Source organism: Meleagris gallopavo, chromosome Z (genome assembly GCF_905368555.1).
Source record: "Meleagris gallopavo chromosome Z, MGAL_WU_HG_1.1, whole genome shotgun sequence".
NCBI lineage: Eukaryota > Metazoa > Chordata > Aves > Galliformes > Phasianidae > Meleagris > Meleagris gallopavo.
Genome location: NC_139435.1, coordinates 10,670,774 through 10,693,158, shown reverse-complemented (window position 1 = coordinate 10,693,158; position 22,385 = coordinate 10,670,774).

The window sequence follows — 22,385 nt, the reverse complement described above, 5'->3', positions numbered from 1 at the left end:
ATTACAGATCTGTAATATTTCCATTAAGAGATCTTACTTTTCCAATGTTGAGTACTTTGGGTGGTGTGTTAAGAAGTCCAAAGACATGAAGTGAAAATTGTTCTTGAGGCCACAGAAGCATTTTAGATTTTTCCAGTGAGGCCCATATCCAGGTCACTGAAATATGTTTATTTTTTCTTTTTCTATTCATAAGTTATAGGGATAGGGAAGAGCTACAGATTTCTTTATAAAGAATGCTGTCTAAATGGGAGAAGAACAATTTTCACAGATTTACATTTTGCCTTACTGGGGAGAAACTGGCATACTTATTCCCCGGGTCGTAAATGACCTGGCTGATGTGGTTGCTGAGCCACACTCCATCATATTTGAAAAGTTGTGGCTGTTGGGAGAAGTCATTGAGGACTTCAAAAAAGAAACATCACTCCCATTTACAAGAAAGGGAGGAAGGAGGGCTAGGGAACTACAGGCCAGTGAGTCTTACATCTGTGCCTGGGAAGATCATGGAACAGATCCTCCTAGAAGACATGTTAAGGCACATGAGGGTTGAGCAAGTGATCCAAGTCAGCCAGCATGGTTTTACCAAGGGAAGGTCTTGCCTGATCAGTCCGGTGGCCTTCTATGATGGAGTGATAACATTGGTAGACAAAGGGAAGGCAACTGATGTCATCTACCTGACTTATGCTAGGCCTTTGACATGGTCCCCCACCACACCCTTGTCTCTAAATTGGAAAGATACAGATTTGAGGGGTGGATTATATGGTGGATAAAGAATTGGTTGGAAAGCCATAGACAGACAGTTCTGTTGAATGGCACTATGTCCAGGCTGAGACTTGGCAACAAGCAGTGTCCCCAGGGGTCTGTCTTGGGACCAGTCCTCTCCAACATCTTCATCAATGACAGATGATGGGCTTGAGTGCATCCTCAGCAAGTTTGCCAATGACACCAAGCTGAGTGGTCTGTCTGACACATTAAAAGGAAGCAGTGCCATCCAGAGGGACCTCAACAAACTCTAAAGGTGGGCCCATGTGAACATATGGTTTTGCAATTGGGTTGGAGTAACCCCAGGTACATATACAGTCTAGGAGAAGAACTCCTTGAGAGTAACCCTGCGGAGAAGGACCTGGAGGTCCTGGTGGATGAAAAACTGAACATGAGCCAGCAGTGTACTCTTGCTGCTCTGAATGGTATCCTGGGCTGCATCAGAAGAGGGATGACCAGCAGGGACGGGGAAGTGACTGTCCCTCTCTTCTTTTACCTCGTGAGGCCCCATCTGGACTACTGTGTCCAGATCTGGAGCCCCCAGTACAGGAAAGATATGGGACTGTTGGAGAGAGTCCAGAGGAGGGCCACAAAGATGATCAAAGGGCTGGAGCACCTCCCCTATGAAGACAGGCTGAGGGAACTGGGCTTGCTTAGCCTGGAGAAGAGAAGGCTTTGAGGAGACCTCATTGCAGCCTTCCAGTATTTAAAAGGAGATTATAAACAGGAGAGGAATCAACTTTTTATATGGTAAACAATGATAGAAGGAGGGGGAATGGTTTTAAGATCAAGGAGGGAAAGTTTAGATTGTATGTAGGGGGGAATTCTTCACAGAGAGCATGGTGAGGTGCTAGAACAGGCTGCCCAGAGAGGTTGTGGATACTCCATCCCTGAAGGTGTTCAAGCCCAGGTTGATGGGTCCCTGGGCAACCTGGTCAAGTATCAGGTCTGGAGATTGGTGGCCCTGCCTCTGGCAGGGGAGTTGAAACTTGATGATCCTTGGGGTCCCTTCCAACCCAAGCCATTCTATGATTTTATGAGTCTATGATTCTATGATCCGAATGGTAGCTGCAGCAGCAGCTTACAACTACCTCAGTGTCTTTATGGGACGTCACTGTTGGTTCCCACGCAGCTGATGGAGTAGGACACAGGGAAAGAGAAGATGGATGAAAAACCTCCATCCCTAAAGTGGTTGGTGTCACTTTTGCTTCCCCAAAAACTTCTTTTAGGAATGAAAGAGCTCTGTTGCGCTCAACATAGGGAAGCAAAGTGTCAAATATTTAAAGTTGCTTTTCGTAAAATATGTTACAGACTCAAATACATGGCCTGAGAGCTTTGTTTACATATATATGCAATCAGGAAGTTGCTGGCTTTTTTATACATATATTCTAAGTCTACATCAAATCAAACATCACATTTCCAAGTCAGGTTTTCAGTAGCTACCGGTGCAAATTCAGTCATGTAATTACTAAATTACATTTGCAGATATTGCAGTTGCATGTCTGTGTCCTAGGAACTTTGCAGACTGCCTGGTTATGTGCCTGTGGACTGCTACGGGTCAGTTCCCAATGCATGGGGCTTATAAAAAGATATACAAGTATATATAGTCACTGTTCTCTTCAAGTTGTTTGCCATGACATCTACTTCCCATTTCACTCAGACTGAGGAAGACAAGGGAGGTTCCTTGTATTTTGTGAAGTTGAACAAATGTCACAGTGCAAACACCTCAGAGAGGGATGATACACAGCACTTTATTTGCATTAGTTAACTCAAAGTGAAAAAAAACAACACCAAATCTGAGTCCCAGGAAGAAAGGCCACCAAATCTGAGTCCCATTTGGACTACCTCCACCTTCAGAGAAATTTAGGGTTAAAGACAGAGTTAAGAGTTTACTCAGGAAGAAGCACAATCTGGCTTTGCATTACAAGACTGGAAACAAATTTGCAATGAGTAAACAAAAGCAAGAATCTCTTTTTTCATTCTCTGATCCTCACCTCTAATTCCTGCAGCCCACATTTTTGTGTCCCCTGCCTCAGCACCAGGTGAGCCTATGAGGCTCAGGTTTCCCTCCTGACCCCGCTACAGCTCTCCAGTTTGACTGGCCCCTCTTACACCCACAAAAAGCTCCATGGCTTCATCAGGACTGTGATATTCCCTTCCTGCCTGTCATTTGTGATTAGGAGGGGCACCATCTTACATATTTGCCCAAATTTTTATTCTCCAGATAGCAAAATATACATTGGAAATACTTCTCAGATCTGTCAGCTTTGCTATGTAATTCTTGTGAAACAGTTGATGTTTGGTTGTTTTAGTTTTCTCCTGGAGATCTCATACAAGCAAACCATGAAGCATATCAGGCCTCAGAAAAAAAAACTAAGATAGGAGCTGTGGATGGGGGAAAGCATATCTGAACCAAGGTCTGGAAAGACAGTGAACAAAGGCAAGTGGCAGCAGAGCAGGAAATTCAAGTGCTCAGTTCTGGGTTGGATTTGGTGTCACATTGTGAAGGGTAGGGGAAAATTCTGTTCAGCTGAAGCCAGTTGAGGTGGAATGGAACTCATTGCAAGGGACCACTAAGGGCTAGGGCTGATGCCAACAGGGACAGGCAGACTGGCTCTGAGCTGACAGTGCAGCACAGCTTGGATTAATCTCAGGAAAATTTAGAGATAATATTTCAGTTGTCAGGACCTGACAGATCGGGCTGTTATTCAGAGGTGGTGCTGAGCTAGGAAAAGTGAGTAACTCATTCATGTTTCTGATTGGAGCTGAGTGTGCATATGTGGCTTGTGAATCCATTTGTGTAACCTGCTTGCCAGGGGCCAGTAGTCAGCTAGCCAGTGAGAGTTTCTGTATCTCCTTGGTCTTTGGCTGGCTGTGACTGCCTTTTTACCCAGTCTTCAAGTCAAAGAGAAAGGAGATTTGGAAAGAGAAGACAAAATTGTGTGGAGCAGGGAAGGGCAGGTGCACGTAATTTTTACCTAAGCATCCCCACAGATTTGAATCTAGTCTTACGCTTTTTTTTTTTTTTTTAAACAGTGCTTCCATTCATATCAGTTAGGCATAACTGTTAGATGTACAGGCATAGTATGTCTCCTAGGCCCAGCACTTGAAAATGCTTGAACCACGCTGTGACAGCAACAGCCTTTCATTTCATAGGCTGGATAAGAGCAACAGTGATGCACAAATCAATCATCTCTTCTGCCTCAAGAACAGAATCCATAATTTAATCTCAAATGCATCTCTTCTAGACCTGTATGACGTGCCTCAATCTTATTTCCACTCCTCTCACTCCACTGACACTCCCTCACTAATCACACTTCTCAGTAAGTTTTTCTGCCTTGGTTTTCCTGCTGCTTCCTCTGCTGTACTCCTCAGACAATTCTGATTTTCCACACTTCCTGTCTGGATTCCCATCTCCCTCCATGATTTTGTCTTTGCTCTCTCCACCATATTATAGGTTGGTCTTCACATTGCTATTCCTTCTGTCTTTCACTCAGGCTTTTCACACGTGGACCAGCCTCTCCATTTTCTGAGCCAAACCTTGTAGATGCTTTTCCTGACAGCTACACTTGCCTAACCAGTTCCCACCCACACTCCTGATTGTGTCAACCTCATGCCTCCTTATTCTTCATGCTAAAACAAGTGTTTCTGGTGTCACATGTGTTACATGTTGGAGCAGATCTGTCAACTCCTAAAATTTAAGAGCCTATGTGGAAAAGGAGAAAAAGGCATTGCTTGTTGCAATTTGCTTCTAAGCTCCTTGGGCTGCTGCATGAGAATAACACACAGGCAGTGCTGGGAGGCAAATGAGTGTTGGATGTGCTGGGAAACCACAAGCTTCACTTGGTTTCCTTCAGACAAATACTTTGCTCTGGGCACTCTTCCGCACAGACCTTTGCCTTGCCTGTATTCTGTGCTGTCTGGAAGCTGTGTATGATGAGGTTTGTGTGGCCCAGAGTTCCAGTTAACAAGCTCTGTTAACAACAGGATATGTATCAGCCTCAAGCAAGCCTCCTCTGTACTTTGCGTGCTTGTCCCACCATTGGCGTGGACAGAGCTGAATTCCTCTCCTGCAGGCTCTCTTCCTCTCACAGCGCACAGCACCACAGGGGCTCCACATCAACTGTGTCCAGAACATTTTTTCCCGTGATTTTGTGTGCATTCTTTGGATGTCAGTCTCATGGACTTTACACAGTTTGCATTTGCTGCAGTGGTACTACCTAGTAGCTCCTGCTAGTTGCTGCCTTTTCTCCCCTCTCTCCCCACCCCAGAAAACATTTAACATTTAATAAGGATGAAAATAATATTGAAACAAATTTGGAACTGTCTAGGATATGCCCAGCAAATGAAAATTCAGTACTGAGATCCATCCAGGAGAACTTTGAGCTCTATCTAAGCAATATAAGTGAAAAATCTATCTCTATTATTAAGTGGTAGATTGGCTTAATTTTTTTGTTCAAATGCACTAACACTCTGAAATTCACTTGGACTTTTCCATAGTCTTTCACAGCTGCATCTGCTTAGTATTCTCATTCGTGTGGACAGAGTTTTCTGAAGATGATTATTCTGAAGGTATTTGTATTCTAGGTAACACTTTCTGTCCACTGTTCTAATGGCCAAATTAAATAGAAATCTTAAAATTATCAGCTGATTGGCCTATTGCTGAGAAAAACATCCAGGGCTAAAAACTAAAAGGTTGCTTTACTACGATCACTGGAATTCTTTGGCGTGCCAACACAGTTGCCAGCTGGCTATAATAGAAGAAAAATGAGCAGAGCATCTGCAAGATATTTACAGTAAGGGTAAAGGCAGGGTGAACAGCCTTCAGAGTTTATCAGTGGTATGCAAAGGTCAAAACATTTATCAAATCAATTTCATGTGAAAAACCCTAATAAGAAAGGGATCCTGAATATTCTGAGTAAGTCCCATACTGATGAGTTCCGTCTTCCTGAGTTCCCTTGGGAATGGAAATGGGAGGGGAGAGGAGGGGAAGGGAGGGGAGGGGGAGTGGGACGGGAGGGGGAGCGGGAGGGGAGGGGGAGGGGAGGGGAGGGGAGGGGGAGGGGAGGGGAGGGGAGGGGAGGGGAGGGGAGGGGAGGGGAGGGGAGGGGAGGGGAGAGGAAGGGAGGGGGAGGGGAGGGAAGGGGAGGGAAGGGGAGGGAAGGGAAGGGAAGGGAAGGGAAGGGAAGGGAAGGGAAGGGAAGGGAAGGGAAGGGAAGGGAAGGGAAGGGAAGGGAAGGGAAGGGAAGGGAAGGGAAGGAAGTCTGTATATGTTGGTGCATGGCAATGATGTGGAACTGCTGTTCTGTTGCCTGTGCACTGCCAAAGCATTGTCTTGAGCCACCTTTGTTGTCTTACCCACCACCCCCATTCCCTCCACTCTGAATGGATTTCATTATCGCTGTTTGGAATGTACAAGACATTTCTTCCAGACAGTAATGTACATATATAAACAAAGCAAAAAGGCAGAGGAAGCAGATGCTGGTCCCTTAAATATAATGCCATGTCTCAGCTGAACTCTAGTAATTCTGTCCCAAAAGGGTCAGGAGAGTACTAAGAAGGAAAACTCCCTGTAGCTCCCAGTGCTACTGCTTTGCAGTACATACTGCTCTGCTCTACTGCATGCGATGCTCCTGCATTAGCCCTGCTTCACCCCCAGCCGGACTGCTGCAGCTGGCAGGGGATTTCCAGGAACAGGGCAGTGTTCCAGATTTTGCTGTCACTGCTGGAGTGCAGGGGGCTTTCCAACATGCAGAGTCTCATTTCCAACACTAAATCAGTAGGAAAGGGAGAAGGGGTGAGTGTTTCAGTCTAACTCTCCTTTAAGAAATGAAATGCGAGCTTCAAACCCCCTGATTTAAATGAATTGAAATTCTAGGGTATGAAGAATAAAAAAGATGTTATTAAACGAGTTTTGTCTTTCCATCTTCCTGCTCTCACTTTTCACACATTAAGGTCAGTTCAAGGTCTCATCTCTGCCTGCAAAATAAAGTGTGCAGCTCCTATGGCTACTTCTCCCCTCAGCACAATGAAAGCTGGGACCTCCCAAAGAGGAAATTTCAAACAACTCTGCCAGAAGACTTTTCTGTCCTCTCCCTGCCCAGTCTCCATCCGGTATCTCAGTGATGCTGGGAAGTTCAGAGGTGAGTTGCTCAGGCTGGGAAGGATGAATAAGAAGAATTAGTAGTATTTGTGCAGCCATCAGGCAATGCACAGAAGAAGTGTGCTAACTGTGGAATTCCTTGACTGTTTCTCAGAGCCCTTCTCAGCCTGTGGCGAGGCCAAGCTGTGGACAGCAGCAATCTCACCACAGCCATACCTGGCAGGTTAGTCACTGGTTTCCCAGGAAGTGAGATCAAGTCCTGAGGGTCTAACTTTGTTCTCAGCTTTATGTGTGGTGGTTAGGGTGACTCCTCTAAAGCAGTGCAAGCACAGAACTGGTTTAAGCAAGAGCCCTTGGCACTTTTTCTCCCCATCCTGCTGGAGGATGTTTCTTAGCTGCTGGCTGTGGTTGTTCAGAGAGACATGAGTGAAAGCATGCTCTAGAGAACATGCTGTGACCATGCTCACAGCACCTTACCTGTGAATAATAGCAACTGGTTTCAGCTATGTGACTCTCAAGGAGTAGTGGCACCTCCTCGTTCCTCATGCTTGCAAATGCAGTGTACCTTAGAGCTCCTTTCAATGAAGTTAACCCTGGGAGACCAAAACCAAAGGAGGAATAGACTGTATTTAATCTTGTTTACCTCCTCTCCCTGCCCCCTTTTCCTGGGCAAACAGCCCTAGTCTGAGACCAAACTGAATGTGAGGGAGATAAGCTTCCCCTCTGCCTTTAGCCTCAGAAAAACCTGTAGGAAAACTTGCAACAAAGTACTTTATTAAGACATGTATGATCCGTCTATCAAAACTAGCAAGCCATATACCTGACCTCTCATTAGAAGATACCCAGTTTTATTCACAGCATCCTGCAAAACCAAAGCAAACAGGAGTTGTAAGGTGGTTGTGTTGTTTTAAAAGCCAACCATCTGCCTAGTGTGGAAAGCTGCAGGCAGAGAGGAGCGGAACAAGCTCCTGCTATGCTTCTCCAGTGTCCTGTGCTATGATCGTCTGACATTTACAAGTCATTCTACTGCCCTTGTAATTTCCCAATGTATGTTTTGGGAGAATAACAACTCAGTTTTGGAGAGGGCAGAGTGGCAAGGTTTTAAAAGCTTCAAGGGCAACTATGCAGGGAACCTGCAGGCCCCAGTGGAGGAGGGTTTGGTGGGGAATTCGGCCAGAGGAAACTGACAAATGATTGGTCTGTGGAGAAGGGATTAGAAAGAAGAGGAGAGGGGAGAAAAGAGAAGATAATAGGGTAGGAATGTTGTTCTTGGAAGAACACTTTAAAGAGGAAGCAGATCATATAACAGCCATGAGCAATACCACTAGCATCCTTCATAAAACAAAAGAAAAGCAGTTACCACTGATCTTGGGCAAGGGGGCAGTGATGTTCAGGGCTGACTCTACATGTCTCTTGGACAATACCAAGACTTCTGATTTCCCTGAGGTAAATCGGGTCACATCCCTGGGACTAACTCTCCACAGTACAATTCATTGTACAAGATGGCTATTTTCCTCTATCCCTGTTGAAAACAGGGCACACATTACCCTGATGCTGACAGCCCCTGTGTGCTCCAGGGAGCTGAGGGGAGCAGCCCTCAGGGGCAGCAGTGCTGTAGCAGGGCAATGCACAAAATGTCCGCCAGCACAAAGTGCCACAGTGCAGTGTGCAAAATGGCCACCAGCCAGAAAGTGCCACAGCACAGTGCACAAGGCATGGAGCACTGGTGCATAGAACTGATGTTAGCTCCTCATTGCTTTAATGTTTGGAGTGCTGGAGCTCTTCTCCTGTAAAAAAAGGCTGAGGCAGCTGGGCTTGTTCAGCCTGTAGAAGAGAAGACTCATTGTGGCCTCACTGCTGCCTTCCAGGACTTATAATCAGGAGGCAGATCAACTTTTTATATGGTCTGATAGTGATAGGACATATGGGAATTATTTTAAACTAGAAGAGGGGAGATTTAGATTTGATGTCAGGAAGAAATTTTTCACTCAGAAGGTGGTGAGGCACTGGCACAGGCTGCCTAGAGAAGCTGTGGGTGCCTCATTCCTAGAGGTGTGCAAGGCTGCGTTATACAGGGCCCTGGGCAGCCTGAACTGGTGCCTTATTTAGAGGGTAGCAATCAGCCCATGGCAGAATCGTTGGAACTGAAGATCCCTTCCAACCCAACCTATTCTATGATTTATACTGCTGTGTTTCATTCCATTTAGGGTTGCAATTACTGTGCCGTATTTGTTATTCTTTTGCTCAGTTTTGCATCTAAGACTCCTGCCTGTGCCTATAGTTTATTTAACTGCTCCTGTTTCATCCTGAGAGAAAGCAAGCCCTATGGTGCCTCCCTTGTGCCTCTTTTCATACACTGGAGCTGCATGAACCTCTCCACTCTCTCTAAGGCAATGCCTCCTGCTCTGTTACCCACTTTCTTGGGGCATTCTGTTGCTTCAGATTCCATGTGGAAGGGATCTGATAGCTCGTTGTCTGGTTGGAATCATTTCCTTAGGTAAAATGCCTTTTTCTGTACTTGGCAGAGTTGAGCTTCCTAAACAATTTTCTGTGTCTGTTAATATACTGTGTTGTTTCTTTTTCTTTGCCCTTGGATTCTTGATATGAGGAGGTTTTCAGACAGAGCCCCCTCCACAGAAGCACTGTGTACTGAGCACACACAGAGCCCTGAGGTCTGTGCTGCTGCCCTTGTCCCTGTAGTGCCAGAAAAACAGTCAGGCACAAATAGGAAGACACACCCAATAACACTAGAAGGGAAGCTCCAAGAGCTATTAATTTACTGTTCTCATTATTCTGCTGGTTTTTTTTTTTTTTTTTTTTTGGTTTTGTTTTGTTTTGTTTTCCAGTAATACTGCTCCTCAAGGTTTGTCTGTGATCATTTTTCTGTTTGCTACAGACTCCAGAGATGGGTAGGTAAATACAAAGTAAGGACATGCAGACAAGCCTATCTCACCCTACCGTGGCATGCTGGGGACATTAAATCCCAGCACATTCAGCACAAAGGGTGGCCTCCGTCTGTCCCAGAAGCCCACATAACACAGCCTGCTTTTCCTTCAAGGCAACCACAACTAGATTTATTTGTCTAGGGGAAGGGGAAGCAACAATTTTAACTCCTTGCTGGTGCAGCTGCTCAGTGCATTGCTCCCTTATGTAGCTACCTACAACGTGGTCTAAGCCTCCCATATTCAAATAGCTCTGGGAGAGTGGGATGTTTTTTTAACTCTTCCTTTCCTCAGAAGTGATGAAGATGTCCCTCACACGGGAGTCAACACCTCATATCGTAACAGCTGTCCCAGAAATTGCTGTACCCTCACAGCTATTAAAGATTTTGGCTTGATGAAAATCTCCCCAGTCTCAGTGCAGCTGAGCTGAAATTTCTTTGCTTTAGTTTGCGCCAGTTGTCATCTCATTGGTGCTAACACTGTGATCCATGCAGTACTAAGTCTTGTGTTTACGCTGGGACATTTCAGCTTCCATCAAAGGCTCCATGCAGGAACTGCCTCTGTCCCTTGACTTCACCCTACTACAGCTCTGCAGCCTTGGCATGCTCTACTTGGAAAATGCAATCCAAAGCAAATATCAGTGCTACAGGAAATGTGCTCAGCAGTGTGAAAGTATTTTTCTGCTCCCTGCCTCGGCACAAAAGTTCTCCTCACCCCCTCCATCCCACCATCCCCTTATTTTCTGGGCTGTAACATTTTGCTAGCATAACCTTCCTGCTCCATACCTTAACCAGCAGAACCAAATTGATTTGTTTTTAACAGCTTTGCCCTCAGCTGTGCAATGGTCCATTAGTTATCATTCAGTAAAACATGCTGAATCTTTAAGAAGATACATGACTACATTTCTATTCTGCTACAGTAGTCCTCTTTATAGAGGTCAGAGACTGCTTAAAATATGCGCTTTTCTGCACAGCTGAAGTGAAAAGATATTAGGAAAGGAGAAAAGGAAAATGGGGCTGGGGTGCAGTTTCTTTCATTATGTGTTTGTTTAACTGCAATGGCAAACGATGCTGGGGATACACGCAAGGGCAGCAGATGTGCCCATATCCTCCAAGGCTCCACTGCTGCAGCACTCAGCTTTGCAGTGTGCTGCTGCTGCCCATTGCCAACTCTGCTGCTCACAGAACCAGGAAAACCCATTCTTGCTTCCACTGTTGCCTCCCATCTTCTCAATCAGCATATTGGTTGAAGGAAAATGTAACAGCAAAATGCAATTTTCTAAAAATGAATATTCAGCATTCTGTCAATTGATTGTGGACCACAGATAACTTAGCCTGGATTTTCTTTGGATCAGCTGCCTGGGGGCCTATTTATTGTCCTCTGGAACTCCTGCTAATTGCTCTGAGAGCTGAAACCCCTGTTTGGACTGTGCTTTTCCAAATATGAAAGAACACTTGGTATCATTTCACTGTAAGTAAAAGAGGGAAGAACTTCTATCTCTTAACAGAATAATTGAGCCAGAAAATGTAAAGATCTTTGTGACTACAGAATGCGATTCCACCTATTTAATTCTAACCATCTAAAAACCATGGCATCTCACCTCAGCTATTTGTCTGGTTTCTCTCTATAATCAGTAGCAGGCGATAAGCCTGTCTGGAGGTGACTCATTCTATCTATTTTAGGGTAGGCTGAATCACTCCCTTTGCAGCTGCCACGCAAGGAATCAAAACAAGTCCCTTATACCAGAGATACCTAATCTGAAGTAGCTAGAATTACAGCTAAGATCCTTCATTCCTAATAATACCAAGAAGCGAAGCCTAAAAACACATTATGCTCCCTGCATGTTGTCATCCCTGGAAAATATAATAATAATAATAATAATAATAATAATAATAAAACAACTTTGTCTCATTTCTATACGCTGCTGTAGAGGACCAATCACTGCCTTTTGGCCTGCTGCATTTTCATTTTCTGTGTTTTCCTTGGGTGCCAGAGTTGCTTTTAAAAAGCAGTGAGACAGAATGGCTATGAGCACAGTGGTGGCTATGCCAGAGGTGCAGCATGATTGAGTGTCCCACAAGCCCCTCTGCTGACAGGTGGAGGAATTAACAGCCATAAAGGCCATTTCCTTTGCAGCTTAGTCCTGGATTTCTGGCTGCCTGCAGGAGCAGGAAGAACATTCTGTACACTATAATGTATAGAGTAACTACATGTGCAATTAAGCATCATAACACCTTTCCTATGACTTTGACCTGGAGCTGCCTCCACTCTATTTCCTGTTGTGCTCACTTTGACCTCTCATACAGCAGCTGCATAGCAATACATTCCCAACTGAACTATTAGTTCAAGAGAGACCTGAATCCTCCTCCCACCACCACTGCTGCCTGCTGATTCATTAAGAGTGACTAGAGGAGCAGAATACACCTTGCCTAGCTCCAACGGACCAACTTTCACTGCAGCTGCTGCAATCTTCTCAATGTGAGAAGATTTGCACAACATCACAGTGTGCATGCTGGGGGCCCAGTAGGTCCCTGTGTGCATATATGGCATGGACTGATCCCATAGGAAGCTGCTTTGAAACCAAAGCATGATGATGTGTGGGAAAAGGAAAAATTAGAAAAAAAAAGTTTTAGAGAGAGGGAGAGGCAAGGAGTTGCTTCTCTATTGGGTGCATAACATCATATATAATTGCTGTCTTCGTGTCTGTCTAGTTGTTTGTATGACCTTAATACTCCTGTACTTTTGTCACCAACTACAATTGTTTAAGCAGTGTGCAAATTAGAACTGCAGTATGTCCAAGCTAGCTTGTCCTATGTCTGGTTTTGTTACTCAGAAGTACCTGATCTCAAGCCAAAGTCTTTTCTGCAGGATGTCAACATGCTATGTGGCAAGCAGCTTCTGTTTCATAGTTTTCCATCCAGATTTTTGAATCCACGGCAATTGCCAAGCTGCCTGCCAGGCCAGCTAAGAGATCACTCAGGGTAGCAGCCCTGTGTCTGCTTAATCAACATTTTCCTACAGTTACATAAGAAGGGCGTGGAATACACATCTTGGAGGGACAATTCAGCTTGTCTCTAAAAGGCAAAGTGCATTTCCTCCCTTATCTGCTGTATCTGACCTCACCTTCCACTCTTATACTGTCTGCTTGCTCCCACTTGATAGCTGTGTCCACCCTTTATGCTATTGCTATTGTGAAAACCTCTCGTAAGAGCTCACTCTCTGGCCAAATATATTTGCTTATTGAGTATTTCTTTATCAGTTCTGGCTGATGTGTGCTCTCACAGATTGCAGCTTCTTGTTTGACCATTTGTTCTAATATTGTGGCAGTTTGTTTGTTTGTTTGTTTGTTTGTTTGTTTAAAGAGCAGTGTTGTGGATGCTGGAATACCTGGGCAAATTCCAGCTGGAAAATCTTGCTTAAAAGAACTTCCTTTGGTAGTAACTATATGAAGATTATTCTTCCCTTTCCATCCTACCATGAGTGGGTGTGCTCTAGCTGCTGTCATCCTATCTTTGGCTGAATTTCAGTAGTGGGATGGAAACATGATGAAAACAGTTTCAAAACAGATTCATATAAAAGTGAGTGTCTTGAAAGAATTCATAGGACGATCAGTTTAGGGGAAAAAATGTTATTAGCTATTCACAAGTGGGTGTTAAATACCAACCCCCATAAGCTGCTTCTGTGAGTCACCTTAGAATACCCCAGTGATACAATGAAAAATTGTATCTGAAGAAGAGTTGTCATAGAAACACAAAAATAGCTCTAGAAGGGATGTTGGAGGGCCAGCTAGTCCCTTCTTCTGTTGCAAGATAAGATCAGATATAATTTAACCATTTCCGACAAAATTTCTCTCATCTATTCTTAGAAATTTCTTCAGCTTCCTAAGGCCACCTGCTCCATTACTTCAACTTCTCTGGAAAGGTAACAGTTTCTAGACAGCTAATCATTCTTGTTGGCATCCTTATAGTGCTTGGTTTCTGGCTTTTATGATGACAATTTCCCCGAAACAGACACAGGTTCTATAGGTGAAGCTCTACCAGTGCTCACTAGAGAGGAATGATTCCTTTTGAATCTTATTTATTACCCTTCAGTGTAGTGCTTGTATTTCTGCACAAGGATGGCACAGTTGGCACATGGCAGGTTGCAGTCTGCCAGAGCTCCCAGGTAACATGTTCATTTGGCAAAGGAGAGTGAATAAAATGCAAATACATTGTATAGAGCTAGCTTGTGCATATTGTCAAGGGAGCCTTCCTTTCCACAGCAGTGCTTTGAAACCCATTATGTAGCAGGCTCCTGTGGGCTGTAGGAATCACATTGAAACTCAGGTTCTCCTGTTCACAATGAAATGTCTTTTGCTGCTGTTATAGGGCGTTGCAGAAGGATAAATATCATATCTCCTGAATGAGTTCAGAGTTCACTTCCTGAAGCCCTGTGTGCAGAGAAAGAGGCCTGCAGTTTGTCCTGCAGTCAGTGCTGAGTCCTTCCCACTAAGAAGCTGGTATTTATACCACATATTCATCACTTAGCTGTTGGCAAGACTGTACAAGACTGTCAATTAATTTGTACTAAGAAACCTGAACAACCCAGAGTCCTCAACTGCTTTGCTCTGTATTGGAAATGCTTCTACCTGGGAATGGCATGGATTCTTGTCTTAGAGTTCTCCTTTTTAGTATTCTAGTTGTTTTACTTAAATGCCATACTATTGGAAAAACATAGGGTTTCAGTGTATACATTTTGTGGGAGAAAATCAAAAGTAGTTAATTGATTTTTTTCTTAATCCATACAGTGAAACCATTTTGCTTGGATATTGCATTTGAGTCAGCTGGAAGACACTGCAATCAGACTTCTTTATGCCTTTGTACTTTGCTGTTCACTGGCCCCTGAGCTGAACTACATTTACCATAATATCATTCATAGAATCATAAAGTGGCTTGAATTGGAGGAGACCATAAAGAAAATTCAGCTCCAACTCCTGCCTTGAGCAAATTGCCACCCACCAGATCAGACTGCCAAGGGTCCCATCCAACCTGGCCTTGTGTGACTCCAGGGGTGGAGCACCACAGCTGCTCTGGGCAGCCTGCACCAGTGCTTCACTATCCTCATAATAATTTCTTCCTAATATCTAATCTAAATCTCCCCTCTTTTAGTTTAAAACCACTTTCCTTCGTCCTTTGTCTACACTCCTCAATAAGAGCTTCCCTTCAGCTTTTTTACAGGTCCCTGTAAGTACTGCAGTGAGTGGAAAGAGAGAGCAGAGGTGCGAGGACTCTCTGCCAGTGTTCATCAGCCATGAATAAAGCGTTAAATCTTACTGTTTTTACAAAGAAGCAATAAGGGTGTAGTCAGTAATATCAAACAACTTGCTAACAAGTAGAGGAAAATTCAGTGGGGACAATTTTTCCTAGTGCTTGAACAGCCTTTTGGCTTGTGGTGGAGTGGCAGGTTAGTATTGCTCAGGTGGAGAGCTAGATATGATCTAAGGAAAAACGTGCCTGGCAAGGAAAGGCAAGATATCTGTAGTAAATGCAGCTCAAAGTGACCTGAGAACATCTGTTCAAACCATGGTGAAGGGCACTGAGGCCACTAGACGCAGCCTTAGGCACTCACTTCTGTGAGTTCTGTGCAGGGGGACCACAAATCCAGGACACAGCTGCCTGTGGGCAGGAGCACACGTGGTCTTTCCCTGATGCTTAATCATGATCTCACATCTCACATTGTTCCAGGCAACACCAGTGCCAGTGCATAGCATATACTGGGGACTGCTTCTGCTTGAGCAGGGATATGGACATCCTCTTTCTGAGGCAGAATAACTGTAAATAAGAAAATTGTTTTGCTTATAGCTCTCAGGATACCAGCATTTACTCTCTGAAGAAAAATGAGGATCAAATTAAAGTGTGGTGCTCAGAAGACACAGTGGCTAAGTTCTGAGCTACTACGGGCCACACATTCTCTGCAGGAGGTGTTTGAGGGACACATGCCATGTCTTCTCCAGCATCTTTCCAGATGTGCTCCAGAGAAGGACTAGTTCATCTATGACCAGAGACTGCTGTTTGTCCCCAGCTGCACTTATGTCTGTCTCGTCCAGTTAGGTCCATAGGACTGAGTGCCACATCAGCATGCTGGTGGGCAATATCAGGATGAGACACTCATGCCTGCTCAAATGTGGTTGCATATCTGGGGAACCAAGGTAGCTGCAAGTGGGTTGCCAGCACAGTTCAAACAAATCCTGAAGAAAGGTGGTGGAAGTCCTGAACAGAGCACAAATTTTTCTGAGGCTTGTTATTGAGTTGACCAAAGGAGAGCGCTCTTCATGTGCTATGTTAACATTTACTTCCCTGTTTCTCCTCAGGCTCCTGGTCTCCCTTAACATCGTTTTTCCATGCCAACCTATTCCCATGATATCATTTCTAGTTTCTGCTAGGCAGGAATGTAGCAGTGCAAACATTTTCCCCACTTGTAAATAAAAGACAATTAAAAGGCTCAACCTGATCTATTTTCCATTCCCCAATAAAGGCTGTCTTATGCACGATAAAATTATGATTACCCAAATGAAAGGGGGACAATACAACATGCATTAGATTAGAGGCCAGATTTCTAAAGCTAGTAATGGGACCCAATTATTTGAATACTTGAAACTCTCTTAGCCACATAAAGGAAGAGTGCTCATCACCTTGTAATAGTTGGTAGAGCCAAGACTTCTGAAACTATCTGTCTAAAGCCATGTCCCTGAAGCCCACTGCTCAGCCATCTGAATAAACTGACAGATTTTTAGACATTCTGAGCATTTTACAATTCCCATGTGATTCTGCTGACAAAAAATCTTGGCCTTGGAGCCTAGCTGTTAAATTAAGCAGCACAGAGTCTAGCTGCGATTATAAGAGCTGAGAAAAGCTTCCATTTGTGCTACACTGCATGCCAGGCAGAGCTGGCCTGTGTCCTGAGCAGACCTGTGCAAGGTTGTCATTGCAAGCAGATTTGCACAGCTTTGCTCAAAACAATCCCTCTGGAAATGTGACCCCGTGTACAAAAATGCTGAGTGAAAGGACTCCTGTAACTCCAGTAGTGTTGCAGAGCACTGCTGAAACCAGAGGTCTGCGGTGGAAGGGTAAAACAAGCTGTGGTGGAGGAGATGGCAAGAATATGCCCAGCTGTGGACTTTGAAATGTTCTCTGAAATGAAATTGAATTTGCTGAGGTTTCAACTCAAACTACAGAAGAAAAAATCCTGCTTCAACATATGCTTCTAGTTTGTATGCTAAACTACTTCTGCTTCAATTTTTTTTTTTTTAATGTTCAAATATTTGTGTGTTACATAATGCAATACAAAAAACAGACACTTGCAGTCAACCAAAATAAGATTTGCATGAGACAAGGAGGGTTTTGTGCTTTTATTTTGTTGTTGTTCTCGTTGTTTTGTTTTTGTTTGTTCATCTGCTTTTTAATAACATAAATCCAGAAAGTTTATTTCATCTTCAAATGAATCACCCAAAAAATCTTCAAGCCTTCCATAGAAGAGAATTTTCTTCTTACAGATATAACAGCGCTTTCACACCTGTGTGCCTGGATCAAAGGCATAGGAAAGATGGAAAACGGGCAGTGAGATGATGCAGCATTCATCCAGCATGTGACAGTGAATGCAAATATTGGTGCCTGGAATCATGATGTCATGGTGTGAATTATAGACAAACATGGGAGTTCAGGGAAATTTTCATCTCCCTTTCCTGTTTTAGAGAATTTTGCAGACTGACTGCAGCCATGTTTATGTACAAGTCATGGTCAGTCAAACTTTTACATTTCAATGGGAGTTTTGCATTAATCAGGAGTAAAAGCTCTGAAAGACAGGCTGCCACTTCTGCTGTTGCACTGTACTTGTGCATAGAGATGTATTTGAGTCACTAAATGAAAAAGTTGACACAACACTGTTTTTTAGCACGGTAACAATCATTTTGTGCTCTGTTTTTTGAAGGAATATGATGTCAGTAAGATTAACTCAAAGTATCCTAGGATTCTCCAATTCCCAGGTGGTTGTTTTGAACATAATCAGTGAGTTCAAGCGACTTTGAACTCCTTTTGCTCTCCTCCCTCAGTTTTAGTTCTTTAATGATGTCTCTTCATTGATTCATTTTCTGTGAGCACAGTGATAACCTGTCCTGCTCCTTGTAGCTCACATCACCCACAATTGCAATACAGCCCGTATGATTCAGCACTCTGATTATCAGAGCTCCCAGAGTCTGGAAATGAAGCTTCCATCAACTTCCAGATAATCAAGGAGTGAAGCAGTTCATGGGTAATAAATTACAGCCCTTGTGCCCTGTATGTGGCACAGAGCCCTCAGTCCAGCTGAACTCGTTAAAGCTTTATGTGTGGGTGTCAGCTGCTATCGTTGCAAACTGCACTTCCTTGAATGGGGATAGCCTACCAACAACATGAGGAGAACATTGTGCACTGATTCTCCTGAAGCACCATGAAAAGCTTTGCTTAAGGATCTCTGTGTTAACCAGGTCTATTTAACTGTCCAGTGCTTTGCAAACTGTTCTAATTAGAAACTGGAAAGTATCTTTTTAAGCAAAATGAAGTCATGATGATATCTGATAGCAGGACTCCATTGGTGTAAGACTCCTCTGGGAGTGGATTATTTGGAAGGTGAAGGGGGTATTACTGCTGCCTGCAGCTATCTAAAGATAGGTTAAAACTGAGCCAACTAACTGTTCTTGAAGGTGTGCAGTGGTAGGACAAGAAACAGTAGATGCACAAGCTGGAGCATAAAAAAATCTTAATTTAGATAAAAAAGAAAATGTGTGTTTGTGTGTGTGTGTGTGTGTGTGTCTGTGAGTCTGTGTGTGTGTAGGGGAACATTGAAACAGAATAGGGGAATATTGAAACAGCAACCAATGATGTATGGAATTTCCATAGTTGCAGATCTTCAATACACAGACTGAAAAGCACCTAAGCAACCTGACCTCACCTACCTTGAGTAGGGTGAGCTGGACCAGGAGACCTACACTGTGGTGTCCCTCCCAAATCAAAATTGGCTTTTTTATACCTGTGAATGCAACTAGGTGGGGGGGAAAAAAGAGTGATGTATACCTCAAATAAAAGCAGATTCAGGAAGAGAATGTCTCTGAAGGTGAAGTTCTAGGTAACATCTAGCAGCTCCCTAGATGAATGTCCCTAAAGAATGCAGCAAGTCCTCACTCTTCTTCTCCCAGACATCTCTTGTGTTTGTTGTAGCCATTGCTGGGCTTTTCATGGAGCCACTCCTATCTCAGCTAGAAGACCTGCCAGGGTGACACAGGATCTGGGAAAGGCAGGTCTGGCACAGTGGTGTCTGGAGTGGGAGGGGAATGTGGCAGAAAAATGTGGCCTTTCAGCCACACTAGTCTCTTTAGAGAGCTCTAACAGATATATAGCTGCATTCTGGAGCTTCCATAATGGAGACAAATCAAAAAGCATAGCGCTTCTAATTCAGCATATGGCAGTAAAATCTTACTTTTAATTTATAGTTATCCCTAAGAAACGCTCAAGAGATATTAGGAAATCTAAATACCAGTGTGCTCATGATACAGTCACTAGGGTATGTTTTACTCTTTCAGAAAGATAAACCTGAGGATCTCTGCTGTGATCTTGGCCAACATAGACCTGTGTCTGCCACCTAGTGGGCTTTGCTTTTCATGCAAACTCAAGACAAATCTGGAGCAGCCAGCTAGAAGTAGCTGCGCCCTGCTTGTTTGCTGCAATAGCTGGCTGGTAGATTGGCCCACTCTGCCCATCTCCAGAGTTTTGTGATAAATGCTTTGTCCCACAGGCATTTGCAGCTGGAATTGTTACTGACCCAGCCCAGTGGCTGGTACCCTGCTTCTATACAGGACAGGGCATGAAAGATAACACACAGAGAAGCCCAGGAGGATGTACATTCAATCTTGCACCAGCATGTGTGGTCCAAGATGTGATCCAAGACACCATGTAGATCCCCTGCCAAGTGCTACTGTCCAGAGAGAGCAAGTCTGGGAGATCTCCTGCTCAAGGAAGGTAATCCAGAATATTTTCTGAGAATTGCATCAAGTAGATCCAGTGGATGATACCAAAGAGACTGGGCATACTCCCTTGGGATGTGAGACTATTTTGCATCTCCTGCTTTCTTGCCTTGCGAACTACCTTGACAGACAGTCATCTCCAGTGCTATATGACCTTGGCAGATATAAATGGCTTGAGCTCTGACGTGGCCTCTGCTAGATGATGCTGCCTAAGAAACTGCAGCTCTTCCATTTGATGTCTTCCCATGTTAATAAAGGTGGCCTACAAGTATGTAGCCTTGGCCAGAGTTCTCTCCTATAGACAAAGATAAGAACCACTAATCAGATGTGGACTTGGGCTTCCCACCATATTTTGGGGGAAGGAAAAGCAGTTCTGGTTAGGGTCAGGGTTTGTGTGTTGTCATGTACACCCTTGCGAGATGCATCTGTGGCATGGGCTGAGGGTGAAACTACTTTGTTTCTGTTTGACTTGTGAAATCAAATGGGGCCTGCTTATCTTTTTCATAGACTTGATGGTTGAGATCATCCCTTCAGGGTAGGAAAAGAGGGTGATAAGATGCTAAGGGAAACCATGGGGAGAGTCAAGGTACCGGAGGGATGAGTAGCCCTCCCAGACTCAGCCATAAGGCAAACTGGGAAGTGAGCCAGACGGAACCTGAACCATGTCACCCACCTCCCTGCTCCCAGGCATCACTAGAGGGAGATAGAGCACTGTCTTGTAGCACTGCTCAGGATCCCCCTTCTTAAACGCCAATGCTCCAGGACTTTTCTTTCTGTTCGAAATTATTGCTGGAAATACTTCATTATGGAGCACACCAGGCTTCTGGGGACCCTGGGCCTCCTCCTGTTGGGACCATGCAAGGCTACCCCACAGGAACATGGAGCCCTGTGATGCCAGATGGCACTGACCATTTTCCCCAGTGTCTTGTTGAATAACTCTCTGAAGAGCTGGAAGTTAGCTTTCTTAAAATTTAGCATCCTGATTTTGCTCTTTGGCTGTCTCATATCCCTCTGGAGCATGAACTCAGCTATCATTGTCACTACAGCCCAGCCAGCCTCCAATCCTTATGTCACTAACTATTTGTACTGGTGAGCAACAGGTCCAGTGTTGAATCCGGCCTTCTATTGGTTGATTCAGGAGGTTATCCTCAATGCATTCAATGAGCCACTTGGATTGCCTGTAGCTCACCATGTTACTTTTCCAGCAGATGTCTGGGTGATTGAAGTCCCTCAGCAGGACGAGCACTTGCAATCATAATACCTCCTCTCCAGAGGTATAAGGCCTCATTAACAAGCTCTCCTTGATCTGTTGGACAATAGTAGACACTGATCACAAGGCTCCCTGTGCTTCCTTGGTCTCTAACCGTCACCCAGAGGCTTTTGACTTGCTCATGGCTGGTTTTCAGGTTTTCAGCTCTCCACATTCTATTCCTTTTTTGATGTAGATAGCAGCACTACCTACCCTCCTTCCTCACCTTTCCCTTCTGAACTTATAGCCATTGATAGCCACACTCCAGTTATGGGAATCATCACACCAGGTTTTAGCAACTATATAATGTTTTTTTAGTGCCTGAAGTACCTGCTGGTCTTCTCGATTAGGAATGTAAGCGACTATGGGAAGATGCAAGAAGCTGAGAAAGGCTGAAGTGCAGAAGGATGCAGGATTTGAAGCAAGAAATCTGTTCTTACTGAGCAATGTCTACATAAATACAGCCAGGGGTGACTGTTCCTCACATGACAAACAGAGAGGCCAAACCTTGGGTTAAAATGATGTGTGATGACAAGCTGATAGAAGCCTGAGGAAGTACTGCAGTGGTCTCCCTGGTCACTCCAGCTCAAGAGTGCTGGGACTCACCATGCATAATTTTCTCAGAGGCTTAGGCATCCAGATGAACTTGTTTCTTTTCTTAATCCAAACAACAGAAGAAGACGCCTCCAAAAGGCAATTCATCTCCTCTTGAGACTGGCATCTGTGTTAAATGGTGTGATCCATTCTCTTGGTTTACTTTCTCTGTTGACTACAGAAGGAGTGTAGACACCTCTCTACAAGAGCTGCCTATCTGTTGTGCTGAATAGACTGGGGGTAGCTTTTATTTTGATCCATCTTAGCCCATTCCACAACAACTTCTTTCTTCTCCATGATGAAAAAATATGAATTTATGTCTTCCAGCAGAATGCCTTTCAAGCATATAAAGGACTGGGCAATGCTCTACTTTCTTAGTTCTCTAATTCTGATTTGAATTCACCTGGTTTTATGGTCTAGTTACAAGTTTTTACAATGTGTTTGTCCACTGATATTTCCTCTCCATTTGTTTAGACAATATATGAAAGAAAATCAAGAGGACTCAGTTTCTTTTCAAAAAAGAGATGAAGGAAGGTTGTCTTTAAAGGCAGTTTGAATAATTTCATGACCCTCTTCACCAGTTTGTTCTAAAACTTCAAAAACACTGCCAGCATACTTGTTTGCATGTTTCCAGAGCTGAGCTCATTAAGACTACACTTAGGATCAAAACTACTCCATGTGTTGTTGTTCATTGGGTACAAATTT